The sequence below is a fragment of the Macaca nemestrina genome, chromosome 3, assembly GCF_043159975.1.
Source record: "Macaca nemestrina isolate mMacNem1 chromosome 3, mMacNem.hap1, whole genome shotgun sequence".
Lineage (NCBI taxonomy): Eukaryota > Metazoa > Chordata > Mammalia > Primates > Cercopithecidae > Macaca > Macaca nemestrina.
Window position 1 is genome coordinate 37,864,167 of NC_092127.1, and position 24,378 is coordinate 37,888,544.

At 41.5% G+C, this 24,378-nt stretch overlaps 2 long non-coding RNA genes across 3 annotated transcripts in view; one reads left to right on the plus strand and one right to left on the minus strand.

Moving 5' to 3' along the window:
* LOC139362303 (uncharacterized) overlaps positions 1-166 on the plus strand; it is a 41,672-nt gene extending 41,506 nt beyond the window's left edge. For both annotated transcript variants that reach the window (XR_011620910.1, XR_011620909.1), the window contains one exon: positions 89-166. This is a non-coding gene — a long non-coding RNA (uncharacterized lncRNA). The remainder of the gene's footprint in view (positions 1-88) is intronic.
* The window catches only part of LOC139362304 (uncharacterized), a 31,914-nt gene extending 8,491 nt beyond the window's left edge, over positions 1-23,423 (minus strand). The window contains exons 1-2 of the long non-coding RNA XR_011620911.1: positions 23,248-23,423; positions 22,705-22,827 (exon numbers count right to left, since the gene is read on the minus strand). This is a non-coding gene — a long non-coding RNA (uncharacterized lncRNA). The remainder of the gene's footprint in view (positions 1-22,704; positions 22,828-23,247) is intronic.
* Between the last annotated feature and the right edge of the window lie 955 nt (positions 23,424-24,378).

The following is a 24,378-nucleotide window of genomic DNA, read 5'->3' on the forward strand; positions in this document are numbered from 1 at the left end:
CGATCTCCTGACCTCGTGATCTGCCCGTCTCGGCCTCCCAAAGTGCTGGGATTACAGGCTTGAGCCACCGTGCCCGGCGACTCCATAGGTTTTAAAAGGCTCAAATTGGGAAATTACAGAAATGGCAAGTTATGTAGAACTTTCAGTAATTGTTCTTGGATCTTCAGCCTCTAGGATTAATGAGTATATATCAGTTCCTTTTGTGAATCATGTATTCTGGGGCTGACCAGTGTGCATTATTTTAGTAAGTTATCACCATTTGGATGATTGTTAACTTTCTTAGCACCCAGAACAGTTCTCTAAATAGCACACATCTGATATGAAATGACTTTGCCTTTTCACCCACAAGAGACAGACCCCTGGGGAACCTTCGCCTTGTCAGAAGAACCATAATTTTATAACACTACTTGGCTACATTAAAAATTGTGAAGCCACCAAATGCTTTTTTACTTATGACATAAGTAACTCATAGTTGCTTGGACTTTTTCCTAGCTTTGGTGAACAATATTTTAAGCAATGTTGGTCAACCTTTTTAAATTTTGGATTTAAATTTAAATTTGGGGGGAGATAAATATGTTTTGTTCAATTAAGATTTCAGACTCTCGCATTAGTCTTTGAGCAATGGATAACTGTTCCCTTAAGGAGGGAGAAAAATGGCATGATAGATTTTCACTGGAGTCTAGAAAAACTTAGGAGAAATAATTATTTGTGACACTTTACCTGGAAAGGGGTCATCATATAAAAACTCAGATGACTTTTCTCTGTATCCACCTACCATTTAAATTTGTAGTCATGAATCATTCACTCAAACCACAGTAGGAAATTGCACTGTGAGCTGATTTCTAAAGCATTTTGTATACATAGTAATATCAGCACTCATGATCACTAGAGGAATCAAATGCGTACTACTGGTTACCAAATACACAGTATTGGAAATTTCAAAAAACTGAAAGGAGACCAAATCTATATTTTTGATTTGTTTGAATCAGCAGTAAAACTAAGTTTCTCTAAAGATAAAGCAAGTTCTTTTTCACTACAATATGTGCGAAAGGACCAATAATACCTAATTGGGCAGACTGGCAGACTGCTGTTAAAGACAGTTGAATTACAGCAGCTATCATTTTGTCCCTTTTAGGTTACCTTACGAGTTTTCTTCTTTATGGATGCCCAGAACTGGCCTTTCAGAACGTGTCTAGATGCGAAATTCATTTCTAGTCATTATCGCCACAACTTTAGCTAGCAAACCAGCTCTGTTCCAAATCAGGAGAAAGTAAAAGCATAGATTTTATATAGGCAAATGCAATTTTTGACTGACTCTCCTCAGAAGCCATTGCCCCTGGTTGCCGGGTCTTTGCTGATGGAAAGCCAAGCCAGGCCACATTACTGGGTAGCTCAGTGCACAGCAACAGTTAATTATTAACTCTAGTGGAGAGTGGTTCATGAGATTACTGTATATGCTGTTACAACATGATTAACTCTCCGCTCATCAATTCAATTTTTTATCATAAGTGTTGCTGCAAATATGGCATAAATTTCCTGGGCACAACATTCAGTTCCACCTTATTATGCAGCACATCTTCAAAGATATGAGGTTCCATGTCTAATTTTAATTTAATTTTAGAAGTTAGCTCTCTGGCTTGCTACAAGCTGCATTCCATTTCTGATGTTATCCACAATTCTGAGACAGACTAGAAATACCTGTGTAGACTACGGTAGAAAAGAATAACCCTGGATCTGGAATAAAAGTGTAGTTCTCAGAAATTTCCTGGCATTGTTGAGTCTGTGCTGCAAGAAAGACAGCTGGATTCCACAGCACAGTTTACATGTGGGTATCAGCATTTGTACACCCTCAGAATCTCCTATGAAGAGCATCACGCCAATTACCAGCATCTCTCAATTCCCAGAACCAAGCCACTGGCCTTTCAGGAGAGAACTCAGTGTTCAGAGAAGTCCCTCTCTATTAGAGGAAATAAATAAGTTGATGCCTTTTTAATCTGAGCAGATGCATAGAATTTCCTATGGGGGATTCTCACAAGGATGTTTGTACTTGAATGTTTTTCTGCAAGAGAGAAGGAAGAGCCTGGTGTCCTCCTGGATCAAAAGTAAGGGCTTTTCATTAATTCGTGATGAACACCTATGTATCAAATCCACATCCACTTAAAAAGGTGGAAATTACTCTCTTGGTTTATTGGACCAGGCAAGGATTGTGGGTCTTATTGGTTCTTAATAGAGCCTCAACAAAGCCATAATTACAGAAATTCTTCCAGGACCAAGGACATTATTTAGGCTTTCTATTACCTAGAATTCACACCAGGAAAATTATGTGCACATGCAAACCAGACATCTTCCTGGGATTTATTTGTCGAGTGTTGCTTGGAGAGAATTCCCACAGCATAAAAATTATGCTTGGAGAAAAATAATGGAAGAATCAAAGTGAACCACGCTGCTTTTTGCAGGAGCAAAGCAATATAAAAAATAAAGCCTGCGAAGAACTATTTTGCTCCCCACTGCTACTCTCTTATCAAGGCATCTTCTTTCCATTTTTTGGCCAGTCTCAATGTCCAATGGTTTCTTGGACCAATACTGCCATACTTTCTGCCTCTACAGAATTTGAAAATATGCTGAAGCTAACAAACAAGGAGTCTTTATAAAAGAACCAAAAGTCTTTATATAGGTACATGTTTGTGAGTGTGTGCATGAATGTGCGCACACATACACATGTGGGAGCAATGAAGGTTACTTCATGTAACCCTGTTAAGTGAAAATAACATTAAGCACCTCAAATTCAAGCTGCTAATTTGTTCCCCCATGATTTGGGGAAAACTTTGCAAAATTATCCAATTGTTCATCTAGAAAAAGAAACATTCAGGAAGAGGCAAGAAAATGATTTAAAAGAATAAAGGAGAACTTGCTATACTCAACTTTAAAACTTATTATAAAGGTGCAATAAATCAAACAGTGTGATGGCAGCACCAGGCTATACCAATGGAGCATAATGAAAGCACACACCAAAAAATTACACATAGTTTCTGCCTTGAGAGAGAAAGAGCACTCATATGTGTGTGTGTGTGAGAGAGAGAGAGAGATAGTTTATGATAATGTTGGAATTGTGTGATAGAGTAGAAAGAGTATGAACTTCAGAATCAGACAAATTCAAACCTGGATTTGAATTCCAGTCCTATTACTTCCTAGCTATGCACTCTTGAGCAAGTTAATACTCTTACTGAATATTAATTACCTAAAATGGAATGAGGATGGTGATATGTATCTTTAAGGTGTGGGGATTTGAAAATCAAATGATATCCTACCTGTATTAGTCAAGGTTTTTAGTTATAAGTGGCAGAGACATACTCTGGCTAATGTGGGCAGATGAGGAATTTATTCAAGGCTCTTGTGTTGCTTACAAAATTTCTGAGAAGGGGAGAGAAACAGTCTTCGGAAAAGGGAAGAACAAGGAAGACTAGGCAGCAACCAGGACCACAGAAATTCAGGCCCCCAAAGAACATGTGAGGACTGCCAGCCCTACCATGGAATCCTGGATGTCACTGCTGGCATGGCCACATATGCTCCTAGACAGTAGTTGTTGCTGGATCACTCATCAGAATGGCGTTGGCTTGGTCCACCCTCTTCGAATCAATAGATCCAGTTGTAAATTCCAGAGAGGGTCTGTTGATTGGTTGCTCCTAACCTAAGTGCAAAGGAGTCTGGGAAAATAAGTTCTTGCCATTTTCGAGTTTTATAGTGAAGGCAACCTCTCCTTTCCTAGCAAGATGCATAAGATAGATAATTTATCAAATGCAGGATGGAATTTCAGATTCTGGGTCACCTAGAAAAGGCGCAACTCCATTACAAAACATATCAAAGCACCTGATACATAACAGACATTCAGGAAATGGTGACAACTGATATTTTCACAAATCAGCGGGGGAAAGGAACAATTCACTATTCAACAAACAGTGCTGAGACTATTTGTTATTTGGAACAAAAAAAAATCTACAATTCACCAAAATAAACTCCAACTGGGTCAAAGATTAAAAGGAAACTTTTTAATCAAAGATGTAAATCTGTAAAAAATAACTTGACCCACTGTGCCCATCAATTCAGCCCCCAGATCCACCAGGAAAGGATGTTAATTTAAGCCCAGTGTGTTTTCCAATGGTGTCTCTTCCAGTTCTGGAAACACAGGAGAGGCCTACAGCTCATCACTTAAAACAGATTCACAGGCCCCACTTAATTTTGCATCTGACCTCCAGTTGAAACCCTTCTCTTTTATTTACTGAAAATAAAATGTTAAAATAGTTTATCACATGCTTGACTTCTACAAGTCTTTCTTAGGATCATTCAACCAGCATTGTGGATAATGTTACCAAGAGTGCTTGATGGCTTGGATTCTACGACTCCACTAAACTGTGGGTTCCAAAGGCAAGGAGCTTGTTTTACATATCTTTTTATTTTTTTTCTATTATGCCTGGTACAAGGCTTTCAACATAGGAGGTGCTCAATCCATGATTAAGGAAGAAAAAGGAATTGCTGGTTAGCTGTTTCAAAATGTCTGGTAATGGTTTCAGCTTTGAGCACTAACTCAGATGAAGTACTAACCTCTTGGATCCTCAATTTCCTTTTCTTTAGAGCAAGAAGAACACTTACATTGCCTTTACTCCCCCAAAACTTCACATAACAAATATTGATCATTTTGTGCTTGATGAAACAATTCATAGGTGATGGCTCTTAAGATCATAGATGGACAGCTTTCCAGAAGGTATACTACTCTTTCTCTTCTCTTATCTATAATCTTTACTGTTGCCAATTTCCATCTGCTACTCTCATGTCCAGTTCTGAAATGCTAGTCAAGGATGAGTGAGGCTGGCCAAAAATTTTTCTTTTCCAGTTATGTTTCTTGGCGGTTACGTTTTTCCTCTTAATTTATTGCTTTTCTCTATTGTTAGAATAGATATGTGATCTGAAACATCAATTTCCTCATGACTTAGGCGCTTCTTGCTTTCTTTTTGTCCATCTAAAAGATCCTAATATTATTTATTTAAAGTTGAGGGAGCACTTTGTGTCTCTTGGATGCAAATAACTGTGAGTGTGTATATTATTATTGTTTCTATTGCCAAAAAGGAAAAACTGCATTTCTTATAGAGTATTTTTATTTTTAACTGTTTAGAGAGAAAAAAGAAAAAAACCATTAGCCATGATATATCCCTAAATAACACAGGAGTAAGGGTTCACTGTGTCTGAAAAATTCTACTCAGCTCCAGATCTGAAAAAGGCCATTTGTCTGGCCTCTCTGATTCATCCCCGAGAATGAAAAGGACCAAAAGTCAGTTCCCTTTGGTACAAACTCTCTTTCATATTTTATTTTCTAATGCACAGCTAATTTCTAAATTAAGACCATGCTTACAAAAAGGGTTAGGAAGTTATTCACTTCAATCCATTAGTAAGTCTGTTTTTGATTGAACTTTTAAATAACTTTTGATAATTAGTACATCTTGTCTTTTGGATTTCAAATAAGATAAAAGAATCAGTTTTCTTTTTGATTTAAAATTATGCCAGATTTAGCCCAGTCAAAAGATTCCAGAATTTCTCCCAGCAAGACAAACACTTTGGGGAATTTTTTAATTCCCCACATGCATGCTGACCATATACTCCCATTACCAGACTTTAAGTGATCAAAGTGTTGAACTATATTTGCAATTAGGTCAAGGGTCAGCAAACTTTTCCCCTAAAAAGGCAGAGGGTAAATATTTCCAGCTTTGCAGCCATACAGTCTCTGTCCCAACACCTCAACTCTGCCATGATCATGCAAAAGCAGCCATTGATAATACACAAGTGATCAAGTGTGACTGTGTTCCAATAAAACTTTATTTATAAACACTGAAATTGGTATTTCATCTAAGTTTTACATGACATGACATACTATTCTTCTTTTGCCTTTTAAGGTGTAAATGACATAGTCTGTGGGTCATATAAAAATAGGCAGTGGGCCAGATTTAGCCGGGGGTGACAGTTTGCTGATCCCTGCTTTAGGTGAACTGGGGATGGGCTTCTTGAAAAGTTTTCACTAAATAGCATATAACATTTATTTCAGAAAAACTTAATTGTGCTTTTTCTCTGCTCTCACACCACAAAAACCAATCAACACAGAAGACTTCTGTGACCAAATGCATGGGGTTTTTTTCCCCACCACCAAGCAGCGGACACCAGCTGGGTGTCCTCCAAGTCATCTCTGACACTACCTGGAGATAGCTTCAGATTCCACACATTGAAGGCTCAGTCACTAAAACTGGCCCCCAGCTTTCAGACACCAGTAGAACTTCTGACCCACTGGCTTCAACTTCAGGCTCCCATGACCCCTTCTTAGATTAATTTGCTGGAGGGGCTCACAGAACTCAGGGAAACACGTTTACCAATGTACTATAAAAGGGATATTACAAAGGATACAGATGAAGAGCTGCACAGGACAGGTATGAGGAAAGTGGGCGGAGCTTCCGTGCCCTCCCTGCGCGCACCACCCTCCAGGAACCTCAATGTGTTTGTCTATCCAGAAGCTCTCCAAACCCAGTCCTCGTGGATTTTTATGGAAGCTTCATGATGTCAGCATTGCTTCACCAGGGTATAGGGCTGGAACCTCTCTAGAATGAGGGGGTTATAACTGGCAATCATAAAGGCAGGGAAGATTAGAGTCCTGCCTTGGGGAAAGCGAAAGGAGAGCAGGAGAAGTTCAGATAGATTCTGTCTTCTGAGGCTTAACACATCCATCGTTATAACAAAAGCCTGTAACAGGGTTTATGGGAGTTATGAGCCAGAAACCAGGGACAAAAATAGATAGATAGATAGATAGATAGATAGATAGATAGATAGATAGATAGATAGAAGATATATATGTAATATATAATATATGTATTAACACCACAGTACTGAATTCCAAACTTTACCATATCTTCCATAATTCAAGCCCAAATTTCTTCCATTTATGCCGTGTACTCATTAAAAAGAAAGACGTGGCTGGGAATGTACTGACATTGTTCCCAAGTTACACGTGTGCAGTAGACCTTTCTTTGTGTTTATAAAGGAAAACTTTATATACATATACGCCTCTATATCAGAAATGTGTAACAGTAGTTGCATCCAAGGGGGCAATTAGAGGACAAGAGTGGGCAAGTGACTTACTTTTCACCATATACTATTTTGTACCTTTAGACTACTGCAACACTTAAATGAAGCTATTTTTTATGTAATATATTCATTTTTAATGTTTAAATGCTGAAAGAAATGACTAGAGGGGTCCTGAAATCAGTGCTTAATATTCTCCAAATTAAAAGAATTGCCGGTTCTGAGCATATTTTATCAGATGACCTCTAGCTGATGAAAGGAGCTTGTACCAACAGCAGAATAACAGCCTAGACTAAAAAGGTGAGCATCTTCATAAGTGCAGGGGTATATGGACAAGAAACCTCCTTAAATACAGAGGAAATTTTGATCTTTTTACAACTTTTGCCTTACATTTTTAAAATCGCCTCACAACCTAAAGATTTTTCAAAAGGGAAAATAAACAGGTGAACACATGAAAGCAGGCCCAGTGACACTTCCTCAATTTTGTCATTAATCATTGTTTCTATACCCAAGAACCTCCAGATCAGCAGAGCGTAGCACTCCCTGCGTGCACTTAGAACTGGGGTCATCCTAAACATCTGTGGGACCTAGCAAGGGTGCGAACAGAGGCCTCAGCTGATGGCTCACACACTTCTCTTCCTACTCCCACTCCCTGCAGCACCAGGAGAGCTGGCATGCCTGCATGTGGACACCACAGCCTGGGTGTCCAAACTCTGTCCGCCCTATTACCATCCTGTACAAAGAGCTGCCCCAGGCCACCTCATAAGGCTGGGATATGCACACTAGGTGAAGTTCGGGACAACAAATTCTGGATGCTCAAAGCCCAAGAATTTGGAGCTTGGTCTATAAGGAGAGACACTGGACTCCAGTTGGGCGATTATCTTTGGTGGGACAGTTTTCTCTAAATAAGAGGACCCTGTGGATTGTACCACTTCTTATAACGAAACTGCTGCTAGCAAGACAGGAGGCCAAAAAGACTACATAAAACTCTAGCACCTGTGCAGTGGCTCATGCCTGTAATCCCAGCACTTCGGGAGGCTGAGGCAGGCGGATCACTTGAGGCCAGGAGTTCGAGACCAGCTGAGCCAACATGGCAAAACCCCATCTCTACTAAAAATACAAAAATTAGCCTGGCATGGTGCCTGTAATCCCAGCTACTCGGGAGACTGAGGCAGGAGAATCACTTGAACCTGGGAGGCAGAGGTTGCAGAGCGCCAAGATTGTACCACTGCACTCCAGCCTGCGCGACAGCGCAAGACTCCATTTTAAAAAAAGGGGAAGAAGAAGAAGAAGAAAGAAAAACAAGCTAGGTTTATTCAAGAGGCTCCATGAAAAAAGAACTCTGTAGACAATAAACTTGGATACTATATTATAGATCAGCACTGGACAACAGAAATATAATACGCACCACAAATGCAAGCCATGCGTATAATTTTAAATTTGCTAGTGGCCACATGAAAAAGAAGTAAAGAGAAATAAGTAAAATTAACTTTAATAATACATTTTATTTCACCCAGTATATCTAAAATATTAGTTCAACATGTAATCAAATAAAAAATTTATTATTGAGCTCTTTAAAAAAAAAACTCTAGCACCTGTGCTCTTGCAAAAAAAAAAAAAAGAAAAAGAAAGAAAAAAGGAAGGAAGGAGGGAAGGAAGGAAGGGAGGGAGGGAGGGAGGGAGATATCTCTCTAACTTTTCTAACAATTTCCTGACAAAGTCCCTTAATAACAAAAAAGGGTTGAAGAGATAGTAATAGAGGCTTGGGCATGAGTCCAAAGCTAAAAATTCAAAATGTCTTTAAGTCTTATATTATCTGGAAACTTCATGTGATTTTCCCCCATTCTTTTAATAATGTCCTTTCATATTTTAAAACATTTGAAATTAACTTATCACTTATGTTAATTAAACTTTTTGCCAAAAAACTTTCATTAAAAGTGGTGACCCAGGAAGGCACATCCTGTTACCCTTTCTTTTCAAGTGCTGCCAGCACCCTATTGAGTATCCCAGCTTAAAAATCATAATGTGACCAGCTTTATAGTCTAAATTGAAAGTCAACAGAACCTCAAATCTGCCTCTGATTTCCAGGGTCAATCTCACCTATAAAAGTGAGACACAGGCAATACTGAAGCACAGGCTATAGGTTCTTTGATGGGAGAGAAAAATTAGCTTGTGTCTGCCATAATTTTATTGAAGTCCCTTGTGCTTATTTCCTTGATGGGAAAGTAATCTTCACACAACAAAATAAGACAATGAATTTTAAAGTGCCTGGAAGAGTCCTGGCTTATAGTAGGCCCTCAATAAATGGATGGAATTTTGATTTGAAGCTGAAGTCTAGATAAAAACCTTTACCAACAAGTATGTTTCTGGTGGTTTATAATGGGAGTGGATAAATTATAATTCATGAGCCAAATCCAAACCAAAGCCTGGGGAGAAAAGAGAGAGCACGAGTGAGAGAGAATGCAACAGAAACTGTATGTGGCCCACAAAATCTAGAATATTTGCTGTCTGAGCCTTTGCCAACCCTTGGTTTTGGAGCAACCATGAGGGCAAATAATGCCTTAGAGATCCAGTCCCTGAAAGAAATCAGGTAGCAAACTGAGATAGTATCAATGAGCTATTTTCACAACAGTGCTGCATAATAAACCATCCCAATTCTCCACGTCTTAAAATAACAATGTTCATACATCTGCGGGTTAGCTGGGCTCAGCTGAAGAGGCTCTGCTGATCTTGGCTGACTCGCTCCTGCATCTGTGGGTTGGATGAGGGAGTCAACACAGGCTGCGCTAGGCTGGGGAAGTTGGCTCTACACTGCAAGTTTGTGGGTCTGGATCCCCTTTACTGCCTCATCCTTGACTTTGGACCAGTGGGCTAGTCAAGACATGCTCTTCTTGTGGCAGTGACAGAGGCCAAAAAAGAGTGGAAATATGTGACAGCTGTTAGGGGCCTAGACTTGGAACTAACACCTTGTCACGTACTTCCCCTGGATGCCACTAGTCAAAGCAAGCCACATATGGGATCCCAAAGTGGAGCAGTGGGGAGGTATTCTCCTTCAGTAGAGGAGCTGCCTGGTCATATGACAAAGATGTGAATAAGGGAGGGTGGAAAACCTGGGTCAAAAATGTAAATTTAAACTCAATTCAATACTTACTGAGCACCACACTGGCCAAGCATTCTTCTAGGTCCTGGGGATTTGTCAGCAAGCAAGACTGCTTATCATCCTTGCCATAGGAGCTTAATTCTAATGGGATGTGGAGGGGGTTTAATATTCCATGCTACCCCTTCTTGCTCATTTGGCTCTGGTTCACTGTGGGGGTTAGTTGTTGGCATATTTGTGGCTGGCCAGAAGGAATCATCTGGCCTTGACCAGCTTTCTGTCTTCCAGTATTCAAACTGGGCTTTGGGCAAGGTAAGTGCTCAAATAACAAATGAATGAGTGAGTGAATGAAGCATTTTTTTAATCTCTCTTTTTTAGGAATCACTGAATCCTGTCAACTTGTCTACTGGTGGAAAGGAGGAAAATGACAGAAATTCAGATCTCCAGATTAGCAGACAATGCAAGACTGGGACGCAGAGCAAATGACAAATGACAGTGAAACTGGATTTAAGAGAATTTGAATCATTTGGACGAGAGAGCCCACAGATGGCACATGCTGTTCGGTGTGGAAAAATGGGTCATTGCTCCCAGAGCAATTACCATAGCCTAAAAGACCTGTGAGAAGAGCAGAGCATTTGTGCTGCAGGCTGGTTAGGGAAGAATTAGGGGAGATTTGTAGGGACTCCAACACTGTTACGACAGCACCCACGTGGCTCGTGCCCACACAGGATGATAAACCAAGCTCAAGAGAGAGTGCCACGCCCAGTGCGGTCTGTGGCCATGGCCTTCCCTGGATGAAATGAGGGCAGCCCCTCCGCACAGCAGAGGACATTTGTCAAGGCTGGCCTGTGAGCACAGTGCTGCTGCCATCATGGTGCCAGAAAGCTAGAGTCTGTGGAAAACCCAGTGTGCTGACGTGGCCCTGGGGTGACCACAATTGCTCTGTACAGGAAGCTGGACATCTTCATTCTGGCCCCCACTCTGCTCCCTGAAAAAGGCTTCCTGACCTTAGTTTCTCTATCTATGAAATGGGTACTGAGATACTTACTTTTTAGGTTACAGGATTTTAGTGAGGACTGAGAGAACCAGCAAGTGCAGAAACAAACCAAAAACTGTCAGCCCTCAACCAAAATAAGGATGACTCAGGGAAGATGAGTAGGATTGTGTCTCATCTCAAGCAAGTCAATGATGGTCTGGGTTTGGAGAATGGATGGAATGCGTGAGGATAAAGAAACCTTCAGGATCATGAAAGAGACGGTTTTCAAAGTTGAAAGTAAGACATCCTTCATATTAGGAAAAAAATAACTGTGAGAAATGGTTGTTTGAAGCTTGAAGAGTGAAAGTTTCAGAGGCCCAGCTCCCCTTAGGAGGATAAGTATGGAAAAGAAGTTACTCTTGAGGGTAATTAATTGAAACAGAGGGTGAATGAGTCCAAAATGCACCTACATCCCTTTCAAATGGAAGGGAACAGAGAGCTTAAGAAAAGAGGGAAGGGGCAAGGAGGTAAAGATCAATGTTAAAAAGGTAAACATGCTCTTTTCTTCAAATGAGTGTGACCTCAGACATGGGATTAGCGCAGACAGGTGTGCCCCAGCCCTGTAATTCCCTTTCGAACCTAGTCACTGTATTTGCGCAGGCGCCTGCCATTGGAAAACGCTTTGCGAGCTTTCCTGGGATTGCGCCTCAAGAGCCATCACCTGTCACTACTTGTATTTCAAGCCTACCTCTTCCTCTCCCTGACCTGTGAGATGCTAAGAGGAGGAGGGATGGGGTGTCATGCAATATGGAAACCATTTTAAACATCCACTGGGCTGATGGCAACAACAAAATTTATGTAATCCATGAAAGCACAGAATGGGGTAATAAAACTGGATAAATCATTTCTCTTTGTAAAGCAAATTCTCACCAACTGCCACCCAGATCATAACATATGAGGAGCACTGCTCTTCACCTGGACGCACCTGCCCCCACCAAAAATGAAGTGCCTTGATGCCTCTGAGGATTATGCAGATGTAGGCATTATTTATACATCTGTGTGATGCATCAAGTATCAGAAGGTGTCTCCCAGCATGAGTCACAAGGCCTCTAAAAGCAATGACTCTTTTATAGGGTGTTAGATTATGGTGATTTTCCGTAAATCCTGCCAGAGTCACACAACAGGCCAAGAGCAATTAACATTAATTAAACGATCCCCATAAAGAGGTTGCCTCGCTGACACATTGATAACCTCTAAATGCACTTAGCCTGCTGCATTCTTGAGGGTGTTCCTTCAGCTGCTCCAGGGGCACTGGGCAGGCTCCTGCTGCCCTGGGCGGCTGCACACACAAGTGGAACACCGCTGCTCCTGCTGCAATGTGTGTGCGTAAGAACTACCTGGAGATCGTGCTAAAATGAGATTCTGATTCAGGAGGTCACAGATGGCACCTGGGATTCTGCATTTCTAACAAGCTCCTTGATGAGGCTGACGCTGCTCATCCCCAGACCACACTTTGAGAAGCAACATTGCACAAGCCCCGGACACAGACCCAGGGAGTAAGGGGAGGAGGTGGCCTGGGTTGGGTACAGGAGAGCAACTCTAAACATCCAGGGCATTACTAATGTGCTGGCCTTTCCAGCCTGCTTTTCTTATCCCCTAGGAACTACCAGTGAAGAGAACCAAGCAAGCAGGACATTGTGCAGATGCTAGGGTTAACGTCAAAGCTGATCAAAACCAGCTTCAGAGAAAAAAAGGAGTCCAGGAATAGCTCCACCCTCAGTCCCTCTGTGTTTTGCACCTGTCTTTTAGAGAAATCACCTGGGGTTTTTCTAGAGCAAGCCATACCCCACCATTGTGAAGGTCTTGGAGTTGGAGCTTTTTCCAAGATGGAAGGGTGGGGACCAGAAGACAGCCTCTTTAGTGGCGCCAAGAACCCCTGTCCCTAGGCAGAGAGACACTTCTCTGTCTTTACACCACGGGGCACAATGATGAAACTGGATTTAAAGGCTGACACACGGCCAGTAAGGAGGGCCGGGGTAGGAAGCTGGGGACTACAAAGGCCAAGAAATCAGTGTGTAGAGAGAGGAGGCAGGAAGAATGTGAGTAGTGGGTGCGTCAGGAATGGGCAAAGGTCAAACATTGGAAAAATAGCCCGAGAAGCTTTGGCAAGGACTTCCTGACTGTGGAGTGGTGACAGCTGTGAGGGGTGACCCGAGTGTGGCAGCCAGCAGAAGGAAAGAGCACTCGGTCAGGGCCAGGATGGGGAATCTAGAGAAAATAGTACAGAGAGAAGTGAGGAAGCTACCAGGGCCCATCTCGGGGAGCAGATGTGAGGTTGTGACAGCCCTATAAAATTGTAGGCCAATCAGTTGTAAAATTATATCACAGTGTTATAAAGATGTGCCTGCAGAAACCATCAGTAACAATCAGGAGTGGAAGGTTTCCGTTTTAATTCAGTAATGACAGGGATGAAGTTAGAAATGTCTCATGAGTCCACAGAAAGGGGTTTGGATACTTTTCTTAAAGTAACCTTGTAGCATTTCCTGATCAAACATAAATTCAAGCATGAAAATATTGGGAAAGGAAAAGGGGAACATTCACTTTGGTGGATGAGATCTTAGAAAAAGAACTCGCAGGAGAAGTGGAGGAGAAGGCCCAGGGATTTTACACAGAGAATTCTTGGGATTCCTCAGAGACTGGAGTCATCTGACCAAGAAATATGCCCTTGGGTCTGTAGCCTCATTCTTCTCTCTGACACCCTTCCTCCGTGGATTTTCAGTGCAACACAAGCCAAGCTGGCTATTAATAGAGCAAGAACAATTTTACCACGGGATGTGGTGTTTAATTTAAAGAGATGTCAAAGGGTGAGGGGCAGATGGCTGGGCAGGCAGTGCCTCCCAATGACCTCGGTGAGCCCCTGACTCATCCCAAATCTTACAGATCCAGAAATGTGCTCTGACGAATGAGCCCTGAGTTGATCAAGCTTTAGTGAAAAAAGAAGAAATGGATAAGCCAGGGGCCTCCCTGTTAATTTCTAGTAGATCTATGGGTAGCTTGAGAAACGAAAACAGTTATCAGTTTGGGTGATCATTTCTGGAAAGGTGTTCAACTCAAGGGATTCAATTAGATATCTCAAGATCACCAGCACGTGGAAGATCCCAAACCTTAAAGCTCAAACAGAAAAACAAGAAAGTAATTCTCAAAACACTCCTTCCTCACATCATAGTGAAAGAATGACCAATTCTTGTTTATCCCACTCTACCTTCCCATACATTTCGTGCACCCCACTCTCCTGCAAGCACAGCTTCACTCTACCTGGTTATTTGATTGGTTTCCTAGCGCTACCTTAACAAGGTACTACGATTCAGTGGCTTAAAACCAGAAGTGTATTCTTTTCTCATAGTCTGGAGGTCAGAAGTCCTAGGTCAAGGTGCCAGCAGGGCCATGCTCCCTCTGAAACCCAAAGGGGAGTCTACTGTCGCCTCTTCCTAGCTTCTGCTGGCTTGCTGTCAACCTTTGGCTTTCCTTGGCTTATAGCTACCAACTCCAATCTCTGCCTTCATTGTCACATGGCATTCTCCCTGTGTGTCTCAGTGTCTCTTCTCCTCTTGTAAGGACACTAGAAGTCTATCCTACTCCATTATCTCATCTTTTATCTGCATCCGTTATCCTCACCTTAACTAACTATATCTGCAACAACCTTATTTCCAAACAAGGTCACATTCTGAGGCACTGGGGGTTAGGACTTCAACCTTTTGGGGGACATAATTCAACCCATAACATAACCATAACCGTAACAGTTATGCCACAGTGTGGTTCAATTTGCAGGCCGGTGTCGAGACAACCATGGCTAAGTCCAGACCCTGCTGTTAAGGATCCCACACTCTATTGAAAGATATGTACGTATATACACACACATATACACACATACATATATACATATAATTATATTATACATAATGTAATATATGTAATGTAATTACATATGTAGTGTAATATATGTAATGTTATCTCATATTTTATTTATTTATATATATATATGAAAATTTAGTTGGCAGTTTTCCCCTGGCTCCAGGAAAAATCCCCAGACCAATGAAACCACAAAAGCCCTGGGCTGGATCCCAGCAGAATCAGCGTGTATTTTAACAGTTTCCCTGGTGTAATGATGAATTGTATGTCAACTTGACTGGGCCACAGGGTACTCAGATACTTGGTCACATATTATTCTGAGTGTGTCTGTGTGGGTGTTTAGGGGTGAGATTAACACTCAAATCGATACACTGAGTGAAGCAGATTGCTCTCTCCAATGTGAGTGGATTTCTTCCAGTTACTGAAAAGCCTGAATAGAACAAAAAGCCTGATCCTCCCCTGAATAAAAGGGAATTCCTCCTGGCTGACTATCGTCGAGCTGAGATGCTAGGTTTTGTTCTTTTTTTTTTCCTGCATTTGGACTTGAATTGAAACATTGGCTCTCTTTGGGTCTTGATCCTTCTGGCCTTTGGGTTGGAACCACACCATCCGCTCCATTGTGTCTCTAGCTTGCCTACCGCAGATTTGGGATTTTTTAGCCTCTGTAACTACATGAGTCAATTCCTTATTATAAATATCTATCCTATATATTCTCTCATATATACATTCTGTTGATTCTGTTTCTCTGGAGAACTCTAATGAATACACCAGGTGGTTCTAATATGCAACCAGTGTTAAGAACCACTGACCCATAAATCACCGATAAGAGAATGATTAATTCTGTCTGCGGTGGTGACTTCACGAAAGCCATCACGTTTGAGGTGGGCCAGAAAAAAAATGAGTATCGTCTGCCTTGCCAAACAGATAGAGGCAGAGGAAAGAGTATTAGCAAGAGAAACAAAGAAGAGAGGGTGGGGGCAGAGGAAGGAATAACTGGAGATGAAATGGATGGGTTGGGCCTGATTCTGCCTTGCTGCAAATGTCATGGCTAAATAATACAGGGAGCTACTGAAAAGTTACCCAAGGGAGCAATGTGCCATTACTGTATTTTAGGGAAAAAAATCTGAAAGCTGTGTAGTTGAGGGGAGAAAAGATTGAAAGTGAGAGGGAAAAAGGACATCAGTGTAAAAGCCTGTTACGGAATGAATGTTTGTACCTTCCCCAAACTCACATGCTGAAGCCCCAGCCCCCAGTGTGATGGGACTAGGAGGCAGAACTTTGGAAGATAACTAGGTTTAGCAGGGGTCAAGAGGGTGGATGGGGCACTCATGATAGGATTATTACCCCTATAAGAAGAGGAAGAGGTACCAGAACATCCCATCTCCTCTATGTGAGGACACAGGAAGAAAGCAGTTGTCTGCAAGCCGGGAAGAAGGCCCTTACCAAGAACCAAGTCTTTCTTCATCTTCGTCTTGGACTGCCCAGTCTCCAGAACTGTAGAAATAAATGTCTATTATTTAAAGCTCCCATTCTATGGTATATTGTTATAGTGACCTGAGCTAAGCAAAGCCCAAGCAAGAGATGGTGTGGTCCTGGACTAGAGAAAAGGTTTTTCTGTATGTTTCAGAACTAGATTCAGCAGGATTTTGGTGAGTAGGCTTGGGAAATGAGGAGGAGAGGTCAAATATATCTTCAAAGTTGTTAACATGGGTGACTGGGAAGATGGTTGTGTTAAGATTGGGAATACAGGAGGAGAAGCAGATTTTGTGGAGAACATAATGAGTTCAGTTTTGGACACTTAACTTTGAGGTGCTGCCAAGTATTTGCTTAGAGGTGTTCAGTCAGGTGATAAAAATGGATGAGTAAAAGCTCCCCAAGGCCTCCCCAGAATCTGAGCTGATGCTGGCACATTCTTCCCGTACAGCCTGCAAAACTATGAGCAATTAAACCTCTTTTCTTATTAAATCACCCGGTCTCAGGTATTTCTTTATAGCAACACAAGAATTGCCTAGCACAAGTGTACTTACACAAAGCTAGATGGTATAGCCCACTACACTCCGAGGCTATATGAAATAGCCCATTGCTCTAGGCTTCAAACCTATACAGCATGATACTGTACTGAGTACTGTAGGCAGTGGCAACACCATGCTAAGCATTGGGTGTCTACATATACCTAAATGTGGAAAAGCTACAGTAAGGATACACTATAAAAAATTTAAAACAGTGCACCTCTGGCCGGGCGCGGTGGCTCAAGCCTGTAATCCCAGCACTTTGGGAGGCCGAGGCGGGTGGATCACGAGGTCAGGAGATCGAGACTATCCTGGCTAACATGGTGAAACTCCGTCTCTACTAAACATACAAAAAACTAGCTGGGCGTGGTGGCGGGCGCCTGTAGTCCCAGCTACTTGGGAGGCTGAGGCGGGAGAATGGCGTGAACCCGGGAGGCGGAGCTTGCAGTGAGCCCAGATCACGCCACTGCACTCCAGCCTGGGAGACACAGCGAGACTCCATCTCAAAAAAAAAAAAAAAAAAAAAAAACAGTGCACCTCTATAGGGCACTTATACCATGAATGGAGCTTGCAGGACTGGAAGTTGCTCTGTGAGTCAGTGAGTGAGTGGTGAGTGAATGTGAAGGCCTGGGACATCACTGCACACTACCTTAATCTTTATAAACTCTGTAGGTGTAAGCTACATTACATTTATCTAGAAAATAATAAATTAACTTACAGCCTTCAATAATAAATTAACCTCAGCTTACTGTAACTTTTTTACTTTATACATTTTTAAATTGTTAAAAACTTTTTGACTCTTTTGTAATAACACTTAAAACACAAACACATTGTACCAATGAGCAAGAAATATTTTTTCTTTATATCCTATTTTTAAAGCATTTTTCTATTTTTAAAATTATGTATTTTTTTACATTTTAAACTATTTTGTTAAAAACTAAGATACAAACACAGACTAGCTTAGGCCTACACAGAGTAAGGACAATGACTCTCACTGTCTTCCACCTCCACATCTTGTCCCACTGGAAGGTCTTTGGGGCAGCATGGAACTGTCATCGCCTATGCTAACAATGCCTTCTTCTAGAATAGCTCCTGAAATAACTGCCTGAGGCTATTTTGCAGCTAACTTTTTTCTAAGTAGAAGGAGTACACCCTAAAATAACGATTAAAAGTATAGTGTAGTAAATATATAAACCAGTAACACACTTTATTATCATGATCAAGTATTACATACTGTATATAATTGCATGTGCTAGACTTTCATGTGGCTGGCAGCACAGTAGGTTTGTTTACACCAGCATCACTACAAACACGTGAGTAATGCGTTGTGCGACGACTTTCCCACAGTTACAACCTCTCTAGGTGATGGGAACGTTTTAGTTTCATTATAATCTTATGGTACTACCATTCTGTACGTGGTCTGTTGTTGACAGAAACAGTGTTATGGAGTATATGACTGTATATTCGTCCCACGGAGGTCAAACGGGAGGGACTTAAAATATTTGCCGAAAATAATATAATCTAAAATTTTAAAAATTATTGGTTTTGTCAAGTGTTTCAAAGATGTCCAGTAATTAGAGGGAGGGTAGGGGAGGGGAGGGGAGGGGAGGGAAGGGGAGGGGAGGGGGAGACAGGGATAGCCTTGACTATCCCTTGGGTAAGTGATGAATAATCTAAAACATTATATTTTATTTTAAAACAATTATGAATATATCACAGAGCAGAATGAAAGGTTAACATAAATTTTAAAGACTAAGAGAATTCAAGAAAAAGTATTTTCAGGTACATTTAGAACTAGAGCCCAGCAGCACGCATCCTTCTCTTCTGCCACTAGGGGCACTGTGCTGGGAAAGTCTGAGGCAGCGCCATCTCCCTGAGAAGATGCTCAGAAACCTCAACTGAAGAAACTACCCCGTGAGCCTAAATACCAACCCAGGAATTTATAACCATCTTGGTCATCCAGCGACTTTTTTTCTTTTTAGAAAAGGGAAATTGTTGAAGGAAATTTAGGATTTTGCAGAAGTCACGAATCTTACTGGTTCCGAGCATTTCTTTTATTTCTTTAGAGGGAAATTATTTAGTGGTACAAAACACCTTTTAACAATAAGCCTATAAAGGAAAAGAAACATCCTCCCATTTGGCTGACTGAGAATTCAGGTAAGTGGCACTCTGGTCCTCTTGTCAAGTCATTCCAGTGATTGTGTGATCAGTGGTGACCTAGTATACTTTGTCTGAAAATATAGCATATCCTCATTTTCTGGGGCCTGATTATTGAAAATTGGCCACTACCATTTCAAGACCTTTTTCTCTACAAAATATATATGGTTCCTTAACTTGTCACATTTTTAAGAGAAAACCCAGAGCATGCACACAGCCCCTGTGGACAGTAGTCATCAGGACCTCCATTTCCCCAATGAGTTGGGCTAGATGATCTCCACGGTTCTGTCTTGAAGGGTCTCAGAGTCTCTAAAAGAATTGCTAGAATCAATGCTCTGCCTCACTTGCTATGACAGTTCATTACATTGATGGCCCCCAGTGAAACACCCCTCCTGGTGTACACAACTCCTGGAAGTCAGGACCTCATGTACTCCCCTCTGGCTTGGAGCTGTGACTTGCTTTAACCAAGAGAGTGCAGTGGAAGTGATGCTGCACCTGTTTCAGGACTCAGCCTTAATAAGACCTGGCAACTTCTACTTCTGCATTCTTAGAAACCCTGAGGTGCTATAGAAGATGTCCAGCCTCTCTGCTGGAGAGATCATTTGGAGAAAGCCAGGCCCCTGACTTCTCAAGACAAGAGAAGGGAGAGAGAGAAAAAGAGAGAGCGAGAGTGAGGTCCAGCCATGCCAGCACTCGCACTGAGCCTAGGCCACAGCTGTCCAGCTAGCTAAATGCAGTCATATGAGTGACCATTGGCAAGGCCAGCAAAAGAACCACCCAGTTAAGCTCAGCTCTAATTGCGGAATCATGAGCAAATAGACTGGTTATTGTTTTAGGTCACTAAGTTTTGGGATGATTTGTTACACAGAAAATAGCCAAAAAAGAAAGACAAGTATGATTCTATAAAACAGAGGTTGCAAGGATTGTATTATATGTCAAAGGTCTGACCCTTTTCCTTGTGGGGATGATAAAAGGTGGTATAGCTAATTTACTCCCAACCTATAACTGTATTAATCATCTTTTTATGCTTATTTTTGATGTTTTGATATCTTGGGGCCTTGCTGATCCTGAAGGGACTGCTCCTCCCAGGGACAGCCATGCCTAAAGATAGCAAATATGGGAACTTCCTTTACAAATGCAGATCAACCAATCCGGAGCCTATACCCCCAAACACCCCCTTTATTAGGCTCTCACACTCTGGGTCACTGTCCACCTGCCCTAATCACCCCAGGGCCAGGAGCCAAGCAACTAGAGACAGCCCCTGTGCCCCAGAGCCACTAAAATGGTTCAAACCAGCTAGTCCTAAGCCTGCTTACCCTGCATGCCTGTTCCTTCATAGAAACCACAATAAAGGCTCTCGCCCACATCTTCCCCCCTCCCTCTGCCTCCTGACTGATCCCAGTGCTACTCCAGGTGCTCCTCCATGGTGTGGTGTGCCCCTCCCCTTGGGATCTGTAAGTGTAACAAACTATCTTTTCAATGACCAGTTGTTCCCTCATCTGTTAGCCTTGTCATTCCTGAATTATAATAGAATCTACATTTTAAAACAATAACCTTTGAGTATAATTGAGTGGGCAAATCCATAGCCAGTGTGACTCTCATAGGTAACTAAAATGGTCTAGGCAGAGGTGACTGGGAAGAACCAGAACATTGTGCCACTAAAAATAACAACTATTATTTTTTAATGTTCCCCATTGATCCTCTAGATAACTCCAGGAGGTGGATTTTATTGTCCCCAATCATCCAGAAGTGAAAATTAAAGCTTAGATTAAATAATATGCCACTAGCAAGTGGCAGAACTGGGATTCCAACCCAGTTTTCCTCTGATCCAAAACCGTAACTCTTTTCCTAAGCTGTCCCAAGGATCTTTGCTAGGCTTGCCATAGTTGGCCAACCCTTCCTATTTGTTACATGCCACCTTGGTAACTTTTTTGTCTTGAATTTTTGAACAAATGAGTTTTCTATTTTTAATCATCTTTTTCTGATTATAAAAGCAATAATTCTCATTGACAATATGAAATATAAAGAAGAAATGTAAAATCACTCATATAAGCACTCAGAGGTAACCACTGTCAACATTTTAGTGTGTGTCTTTCCAGTCTTTCTTCCATGCATATTGTACAGATTTTACAAACTTTAGATTAAACTCACTATCTCTTATCACCTACTTTTAAATCTATCAATAGATTGGGAGCATTTTACCATGCCATCAAATGTTCTCCTAAGATAGGAACTTTAATGGCTAAATTTTCGTTTCCCAGTTTACTTATACATTTATAAATATTTATAAATATTATAAATACAAAAGCCATTTATTCATCCTCCATTTATTTTCAAGTGAATTATTTAATATTTTGCTACTGAAAGTGCTTTGATGAACATCATCATCTGTCCTGATACATAATATTTTGTGAGCATCTCTGATTAAAACTTTAGGATAAATTCTTCAATGTCGAATTGCTGAGTCAAAGGATATGCGAGGTTTCTTTTGTTTTTTTTTTTTTTTGTTGTTGTTGTTGTTGTTCTTTTTTTAATTGAGACAGAATCTCACTCTATTACCCAGACTGGAGTGCAGTGATGCGATCTCGGCTCACTGCAGCCTCCGTCTCCCAGGTTCAAGCGATTCTCGTGCCTCAGCCTCCCGAGTAGCTGGGATTATAGGCACGCACCACCACATCTGGCTAATTTTTGTATTTTTGGTAGAGGCGGAGTTTCACCATGTTGGCCAGACTGGTCGTGAACTCCTGACCTCAAGTGATCTGCCCACCTCAGCCTCCCAAAGTGCTGGGATTACAGGTGTGAGCCGTCGCAACCGGCCCTGGATATGCACATTTTTAAGGCTTTTGATACTTGTTTTGTCAAATTTTCCTCCAAATATGTGGTACCTGTTTCCACTTATTCCAGAGTCCTTTGTTTTTAACATAATATGAATTCCTACTAGGGGCTGCTCTGTGTATATTTTTGCATGTGTGTGCACGTATGACTGAAACACACACAGGATCCTTTCCATACTCAGTTCAAACGGAGTGTAGTCTTTGATTAATATCTATAGTTGGTAAATGGAGAGGCCCCTTAGACTTGAAATCTCTATTCCAAAAGAGAAACTAGGTTTCTCAAAAGGGCTCACTAACCTGGTAGTGGAGTAACTATTGTTATTCAGTCATACAGAACGATGACACATGACTGCCTGTATTGCTTAAACGACAGTTGTATGTGCACTCCTCCAAGTATATTCAGATTATGCGTACTGCACCTGTGTACAGTACGTTCGGAGAGAAGGCCAGTAAGCAATGCATCCCATTTCCACAAAGGAAGGGTATCTGGAAGAGGTGGCATTTTAACAGATTCTAAAGAACTGAAGAGATTCACAGAGTCCCAGAATGCAAATAGAAGGCTGTATCACTCCTCCTACATCTATAGGCAAAGGAATATGCACTTACCTGATATGACCTAAAGTGTCCCCCAAACAGACTCGTGCTCCCAAATATCACTACCAACACACACCAGCCTTCTGTGCCCTAAATTCTAAGTAGTAACACCTTGGCCTTCAAGCTGAAAGTTGCCTGTTAAGATGCAAATAGATGAGTCAGAAGGGCAAACCTTACAACATTAGCTGCATTAACAACTTAACTCAAATGAGCTTATCAAACAGCTGGAGTTCCTTACAGAGGCCCCAAGAAAATGAGATCGGAGTATGTGGTATTACTACTCAGTGTTCAAAGTCAAGGTAGAGTGGCAAAGAAGTTTACTGGATGACCATGGAGAGAAGGACAGCTCTGGTGACAAAAGAGACAACATAGAGTGTTTTTGACGACCCTGAAGAGAGTTTTAAGTGTGGTTTTCAGTGTGGTTTGGGCAATTAGTTGGACTTGTTGGACTGAAACTTTGAACCCATTCCCTGCTGATAACCACACTAGTTTGTAGCTCCCATTTCCTGCCAACGACAGCACTTCCAGCAGACAAATTATTCTAGGTGGCCTCACTTTTTTCTTCTTCCTCCCACAGGTATATACAGGTAAGTATCTGAGACCTGCAAAGATCAGGTCACATCTGTTAACAAGGCACTGGTTATATCAATGGCAACTCTGAGATGGTTTCTCTATGCTGAAGTAAGGCACTAAATACAATAGCCTCTTAACTGGCACGTTGTTATCAGTATTATTATGGCTTTCTCTTCATGCCTGTCACTGGATTATGGTAATTTTTTTTAGTCATAGGTTTTAATCGGAGTTGAAGTCTCTGAGTTACTGACAGCTCGGGAGAGCTGTAAATGCTCTAAGATTGACTTCCCACTGTCACAAAATCATAACACAAGCAAAAGGTAGAGGTTCTCTCAAGCCTCCTCATGCCAATTAGGAACAAAGCAACTTTCTAAACAGCAGGCTTCTTTTCCAGACTTCACACCAAAGGAGAGGGAGGCAGAAGGCACCCACTTCTCTCCTCATCCTTCCTCCAAGGTTCAGTGCAAGAAACAATGACCCTGGCAAAGACAATAAGAGAAGCAGATACTGCAATTTAGCTAATGGTATCTACAGGAAGCTAGAAATCATTCCTTTGACATGCTGTGATACTGAAACAGCATCAGGCCTTGGTGAGTTCTCCTGACCTCACAGCAGCTGCTCACAGACATTGCCTACGTTCACTCATTTGAATAACCACAATAGAGCTGGGAAAATGAGTCATGTTAACTGTCCCCTTTGGAGGTTATGAAACAGAGGCAGTGGCACCTCTGGCCTTGTCTTCTTGTCACCATGGAAGTTCCTTCCTGACCAAATGCGACCCCCAGCAGGGAGGCATCTAGGAGTAGGCCAAGTGTTAGACAGAAAAGACTAAATCTCTTTTCTGTCACCATAGAGAAGTTGTATCAGACCACAGTACCAATCTTAGATAAACCCCAGCTATTTTTTCATTTTGGCTTCAGGGTCCTTCTACTTCTTCCATTTGCAACCCTTTCCCCCTTTCTAGTACCATCATCCTTAGGCCTCCCATGACCAGAATAGACAATTCTGGCATCTAACTTGTTAGTCCTTTATATCCATCCAAATCCTTATTTGTCTGAGGTCCTGTTCTCAATTTAACAGGATTAAAAACAAGTAATTATCACAGAATGAGAT